The sequence below is a fragment of the Tupaia chinensis genome, unplaced genomic scaffold (assembly GCF_000334495.1).
Source record: "Tupaia chinensis unplaced genomic scaffold, TupChi_1.0 Scaffold141320_1, whole genome shotgun sequence".
In the NCBI taxonomy this organism is placed as follows: Eukaryota; Metazoa; Chordata; class Mammalia; order Scandentia; family Tupaiidae; genus Tupaia; species Tupaia belangeri.
The window spans coordinates 63,074-70,528 of NW_006201183.1; the positions used below are offsets into that span (position 1 = coordinate 63,074).

At 51.9% G+C, this 7,455-nt stretch overlaps 1 protein-coding gene across 1 annotated transcript in view; it reads left to right on the forward strand.

Annotated features, from left to right (window-relative positions):
* The window catches only part of GPA33 (glycoprotein A33), a 36,179-nt gene that overhangs the window by 15,672 nt on the left and 13,052 nt on the right, over positions 1–7,455 (forward strand). The window lies entirely within an intron of this gene.

The following is a 7,455-nucleotide window of genomic DNA, read 5'->3' on the forward strand; positions in this document are numbered from 1 at the left end:
GGAAGACCTGGGCTCTAGTTCCACCTCTTCCAGGACCTGTGAACAGGTGCTTCTGTGGCCTCAGTGTCGCCATGCTGGAGTATCTTTAAGACCCTTTAAAATGGAGAACACCTGAAGCCACACCTTGTAAAGCTACTGCAGGCCCAGGATGGTGTGAGGACCGGCCAGGAGGACACATTTCTGACGTTCCACCTCACCCTCTGCTGGGACAAACAAGGCATGGTGTATATGCTTGGGGGGCGGGCGTGCTTAATTCACGTCTGCTGTTCATCCCTCCTCTACGCAGTGTCACCCTCCAAGCCGGACTGCGGCATCGAGGGCGAGACGGTGGTTGGGAACAACATCCAGCTGACCTGCCAATCCAAGGAGGGTTCCCCCGCCCCGCAGTACAGCTGGAAGAGCTACGACATCCTGCACCGCGAGCGGCCCCTGGCCCAGCCAGGTAAGCGTCAGCAGGGAGGCGGGGCCCCACCGAGGTGCAGCTGATTGGCTAGGGCTGCAAGGAGTCTCTGGAGCGGGCCAATCAGAGCTCCCTGAAGGCCTCCGCTCCCGCACCTGCAGCTGCCACTGGGATAACGCGGTGCCTCTGTCCAAACGCCAACCATAAAAACGCCTACCTCATAGGTGGGGAGGAATAAAAATCCCTCCTGGAGACCACCTAATGGAAGCGCATCACGGGTGCTAGCTCTATCACCCACACCTCCATTCTCTCGGAGATGGTGTGCGGATAATCACCGGCAGAAGCCCGCGTGGGATTTTCATTTTGATCCCAGTTGTCCACACGTCTGACCCTGAGGCTCCACCCAGGGTAGGGAATTCCCTCCCCTGCCCGGGCCAGTCTGGCTCAGCCTCCCTGACCCCACCTCCCCCATGCGCCACCCTTTCGGGGGCACCCAGGGATCTGGACGGTCAAAAAAAAGGCTTGAAAGGTGTCCATTAAGTTTAACTTGGAGGAAGTCTTTGGTTCAGTGGAGGTGAAAAGGGAGCAGGGCTGGGTAGGCGAACTCGAAGCCTGCGGTGTGCCCGACTGTCCCGGGGTGAGGTGGGGACACGTGGTGTCCTGGCGGCAGAGCCGGCGCACGTGCAGACCGGGCGTCTCAGCAAACCAGAACTCACTTAGGTATTTGTACCTGATCTTCCCCTTACTTGGGGGCAAAACAGCAACTTGTAAAAGTAAAGTAATAGAGAATGACTAGAACCCACCCAATCTGGTAAAAAATAGAAAATGCGATGTGAGTTTCCACGAGCTCTCGGGCCTGCTCACCTGCGCCCGGCTGGCATGTGTTCAGTGCACGCCTCTGGGATCTGGGCTGCGCACGGCAGCTCTCCCCAGCCTGCGTCTCGGGCCAGCGCACCCCGTAATGACGGCCGCGAGGACCGAACTCGCGGATTGCCGATGTTGGGCCTGCCTGCCCGCTGAGCGCATGTGGGCACTGAAGCCGCAGGGCCGCAGGTGGGGAACACGCAGTAGTTTCTACCCAGTGCTGTCACACAGACGCCGTGGAAGAGGATCAGAGGTCCCCCAGAAGGGCACGTGAGCCGGCAGGGTCACGTGGTGGGGCATGCTGCCGGCTGGAATCTTGGCTCTGCCACCTGCCCGCCTGTGACCTTGGTGAGGTCCTCACCTGTGAACAGCAGGATCCCAGTATTTTTTTTTAAATTTAAATTTAATTTAAATTTAAATTTATTTACGTTCATTCACTATACATCATTACAGCATACAAAATGAGATTTCCCATCCAGAGTACACTGTATATTGGCTCAATCAGGCACATCAACATACATGTTATCATCGACACATAATTTTCCATTTCTTGTTTCCTGCATATTTTGCTTTTTTTGCCATCCTTGATTCCCTATCTCTCACCTAGAAATGGAAAATTATTGATGATGATATACATGATTAAGCCACCATGCGGTCTATTCTGCATGGGAAATCACTTTTTGTATGCTGTGATGATGATTAGGGGATGAATGTACATTAATTAATTTTTTAAAATTTCAGAAAAAAATGCATATTTAATGACTGCAGTAAGCGATATAGCCCCAGCTCGGTGCTACTTTATAGTATGTTCATTTTACTCAGTTTATGCCTAAAGTCAGACTCGTGTTCATGGATATGTACGTATCAGCTGTGCTTGCAATTGGAAATATTTAAATTAATTAAGTTTATTAGCAAATCAATACAATGGGGGGAAAAGGCATAGAAAGCAACCATGGATACCAGGGCCAGTGGACGATCCCGGTATTTATTTCCGAGGCTTGCTGGGAGGGTTAAGTAAAGGTACAAGGAATGAGACCCGTGCCTGACGACGGGACTCTCAATGACCGCTAGGTGTCCTCAGCTGTCGGGACTCTCAATGACCGCTAGGTGTCCTCAGCCGACGGGAATTTCAATGACCGCTAGGTGTCAGCTGCGGCGCGAGCAGGGCCTGAAGCAGGAGTAGGCTGGACATCCAGAAAACCCTACAGGAAGGATACTCCGTGGGGCTGAGGGGTAGAGTAGCGGTGGCGGGAACCTGGTAGGAAGAGCAGTGGCAGGAGTGAGGGGAGGCCTGTGCTCCATGCCGGGAGGGCTGGCCTCTGCCGGTACCCCTGCCACCTTCTGAGGAGCCTCACCGTCGCACCCTGGTTATAGCTCTCCCGCCTCCAGCAGCGATCACTGTCAGAATTAGGATCTGGGCTGACAGAAAGGAATGCAACTGGTGACAACAGCGCGATGTGGTATCTGATGATGCCGTGGGGGTCTAGGGCATTCCCAGAGCCGTTCGTCCCCACATTACCACGGAGCCGAGGGAGCCAGGAGGCCTTCTTCCTCCATGGGTCCCAACCTGTCTCTGACTTGCAAAATACTTCATTCCCCTGTGGCTGTTTTGGAGAGGAGGGCTCGATCCTCCTGCATCTGAAGACAGAATTTCCTACGTTAGAAGTTGGTTCCTGGGGCTTTAGCAATCAGTGGGAACAAGCTGACCATCAACGATGCAGGGGGCCTGGAATCAGAAAACGGGGGGTTGAGTCCCGACTTCTCTGCTTGGTGGCCGTAGGTCACTCACAGCTTTTCTGGCCCTTAGTATCGTCACCTGAAACAAATCGGGGTGATTGCAGCCCGTCTGTGCGGAAGGCTGTGACGAAGATAAGAGGAGAGATGTGCAGTAGAATGCAGAGAATGCACTTTGCAGACGGTGTCCCAGACACCTGAGCGCCATGCACGGAAAGAATAGGAATTTGGAAGTGTGTGTGTGCAGCAATGGGGGTGGTAATTCTGGGGCTGGAGCCCTTCAGGAAGGAGGTTATGAAGGGAAAGGCCTTGGGACGACATCTTGAGCTGATTGACAAGCCATGGACTCATGGTAGGGGACAGGGAAGCTAGAGCTTGTCAACTTGACGCCTGTGTCTTGGGCAGACCTCTGCTTCTCTGGAGGGGCATCGCTCCCCCTTGGAGCAGACCCAGGAAGGTGGGAGGCAGATGACTGTCCTGTTCTTTCCACACTTGACCACAAGGTGTCGCCACGGCAGTAGAAATGTTCCTTTTTGCCAGATCTCAGAAAACGCAAACCCCTGGAGGAAGCAGGTGTTGTGATGCTAATGTGCACCCGCTCTCCCAGAGCAACTCCTGATGGAAACTGGGGAGGGCTGATGCTCACTCCACGAAGCCACATGTTCCCTGACCCTAATCAAAGCCTAAAACACTGGACTCTAACGGTGGAGGAAGTCCTCGGTCCGTCTGCAGGCCCTGTGCTCCAAACGTGCTGAGCTCTGTATCCTAAGGCAGTGGGAACCCAATGACACCCGCTGACCTCCTAAACCACCCACTGCTGTAGGGCACTTCCCAAATGTGTGCCTTCCAGAGGCCTCTTAAAAAATAACACAATCCAGTTAGGTTCAAAAATGAGACCATTTACAGCATAAACTCCCGATCAGAGACTTCCAGAGCTTACACGCATATCTGGAGCTTTTCACCCCAACTCGGTGATTTCGAACTGGCTTTGGTCAGGAAGCCCTTTCTCGGGATCACGTGTTAATATCACGTGCAGCGATATTGCAGAAGGCACACGGAGGGGTGTCACTGCAGGGGAGAAGCTGAAGCACCATGCAGAGGACATCCAGGTAGCTGTGCCCAGGCTCAGGGAGAACCTGAAGAAAGTGCAAGTGGAAAGAGTAGAAGAAAATAATCCCGATTCAAAGTGCGGTAGTTTCTAGGTGACGAGATCGTGGATGGTCTTTATCTTACTTCTCCTTGTGAAAGCGGCTTCCCCTGATCCTTTCGGGGTTAAATCCCATGTCGTGAGCTCAGAGGGTGCCTCGGTCTCAGACTGTAGCCTCCCTCAAAATCCCTATGGCTTCATGGCCTTCCTCTGTAGACTGGAAAAGCCAAGAGGACAGGGACCCTTCATCGGGTTGATAACGGTGGTAAAGGTTTTCTGGGGCTGGCTGCATGGCCTGTGGTTCAGGCAGCTGGATCCCACATGGCCGACCACGTGGCTGGAGCCCCAAACCCTGCAGCTTTAGAAACACACCAGGCAAGTGTGTGTGCCAAAAATCCCAACAGGAAGGAGAGATGGAGAAGCGAGACTGTTCCCTATGAGGGGTGCTTTCTCCTCTCTGCCTCTCTCTGGTGAGCACAGGCACCTCTGGATTTAACTGAGTTGAAATAATAGTTTTGTGTCATGTATCAATTATTAAAATGAGCACACATTGCTTTTATAACAGAATTTTTTAAAGAAAGAGATGACCTGCTCCAGGGAGTTGACCTAAAACAGAGTTTTTGTTCCAACTTTCCTATTTCTTTCCTTTTCTTTTTTAAGAGGAATTTTTGCTATTGTGTGCATGCGCTCACTAGAGACACAGAGAGAGAGAGAAAGTGAGAAATCACCCCCAGGGGGGATGGCCATGCTGCAATCCCTTCTCCTCCATTCTCCTCTTGGGATTTTGGGCACACATGCTCAGCGTAAATTTCAAGTTTGAGCCTGGGACTCGAACTGCAGCCGGCCATGTGGGAGTCCAGCACCTTAACCACTACGCCACGTGCTGCCCCCCCTCCCCCAGCTTTATCATTTCTTAATGCTGCGGCCTCGAGCACGTGCCTTGGGTTGGCGAAGCCTCCAGCTCCTCCTGCAGTCAGAGCTTGCAATACTAGACCCGCCCCGTCTGAGATGGTGGAGGAGAGGACATATTCCTGGAATAGCAGGCCAGGCCAGGAAAACCCACCCACATATGATCTTGCGAGAGAGCGCAGGTGGCCTTGAGAAGGCTGCCCCTGGTTTGGCCCACAGACCCAGGGGAAGTGGCAAGAAATGCAGCCCCATTGCCTCACTAAGAAGCTTGGACTTGTTCCTGAAGACCGTGGGCTTGTCTTGAGCTGTCTGAACAGAGAGGGGCCACCTGGTGGCAGGATCACAGGGGCACAGGTCTCGAACTCTTGCCCCTCAACGTGGCAGTTATGACGAAGCATCCCTGGGCGTGGACGGGCACACAAACGTGTCTAACACGGAGCGCTTCCTGTCAAGGTGGAGGAACCCTGGCCGGGAGATTTAGGGCAGTGGTCGCGCGTGAGGAGAGGCTTCTTTCTCAGGTCCATCCCCCGGTTCAGGAGGGTCTGCATCTCCCCTCCCACCTGCCAGGGGAGGCGGCTGCGGCTCAAGGGAGGGAGAGGGCAGGTTACGTAGTGGCAGAAGAGGATGGGTCTAGACTGACAGCCTGCCTCCTCCCAACCCCAACACGCACACGTGCATACTCACACACCCACACACATACACACCATTCACACTGACAGCACACTCCCACCACACACACTTACACACCATACACACATGCACCACACACACATACACACACCACACATAGACTACCCCCCACAACACACCCTCACACATTCACGCCCATACATTCACCTACACACCAAACACACACGTACCACACAGGAATACACACAATGCACATAGACCCACATACACACTCACACACAACACACACACCAGCACACATTCACACCCATACATTCACCTACACACCAAACACACATGTACCACACAGGCATACACACACCGTACATAGACCTACATACACACTCACACACAACACACACACCAGCACACATTCACACCCATACATTCACCTACACACCTTACACACAGTCACATACACCCCACACGTAGACCCACACATAGACCCACATACACACACACAACATACCCACACACATTCACCTATATACCACACACATACCACACAGGGATACACACCCCACACATAGACCCACATACACACACACACACACCATACCCACACACATTTGCCTATATACCACACACATACCACACAGGAATACACACCCCACATATAGACCTGACAAACACACACACACACACACACACACACACATTTGCCTATATACCACACACATACCACACAGGAATACACACCCCACATATAGACCTGACAAACACACACACACACACACACACACACACATTTGCCTATATACCACACACATACCACACAGGAATACACACCCCACATATAGACCTGACAAACACACACACACACACACACACACACACATTTGCCTATATACCACACACATACCACACAGGAATACACACCCCACATATAGACCTGACAAACACACACACACACACACACACACACACATTTGCCTATATACCACACACATACCACACAGGAATACACACCCCACATATAGACCTGACAAACACACACACACACACACACACACACACATTTGCCTATATACCACACACATACCACACAGGAATACACACCCCACATATAGACCTGACAAACACACACACACACACACACACACACACATTTGCCTATATACCACACACATACCACACAGGAATACACACCCCACATATAGACCTGACAAACACACACACACACACACACACACACACACCATACCCACACACATTCACCTATATACCACACACATACCACACAGGGATACACATCCCAAACATAGACCCACATACACACACACACCATACCCACACACATTCACCTATATACCACACATATACCACACAGGGATACACCCCCCACACAAAGACTCACATACACACATACACACACATCATACCCACACACATTCACCTATATACCACACATATACCACACAGGGATACACCCCCCACACAAAGACTCACATACACACATACACACACATCATACCCACACACATTCACCTATATACCACACACATACCACACAGGGATACACACCCAACACAAAGACCCACATACACACATACACACACATCATACCCACACACATTCACCTATATACCACACATATACCACACAGGGATACACACCCCACACATAGACCCCCCCCACACACATTCACCTATATACCACACAATACCACACAGGGATACACACCCCAAACATAGACCCACACACACACACACACACACCATACCCACACACA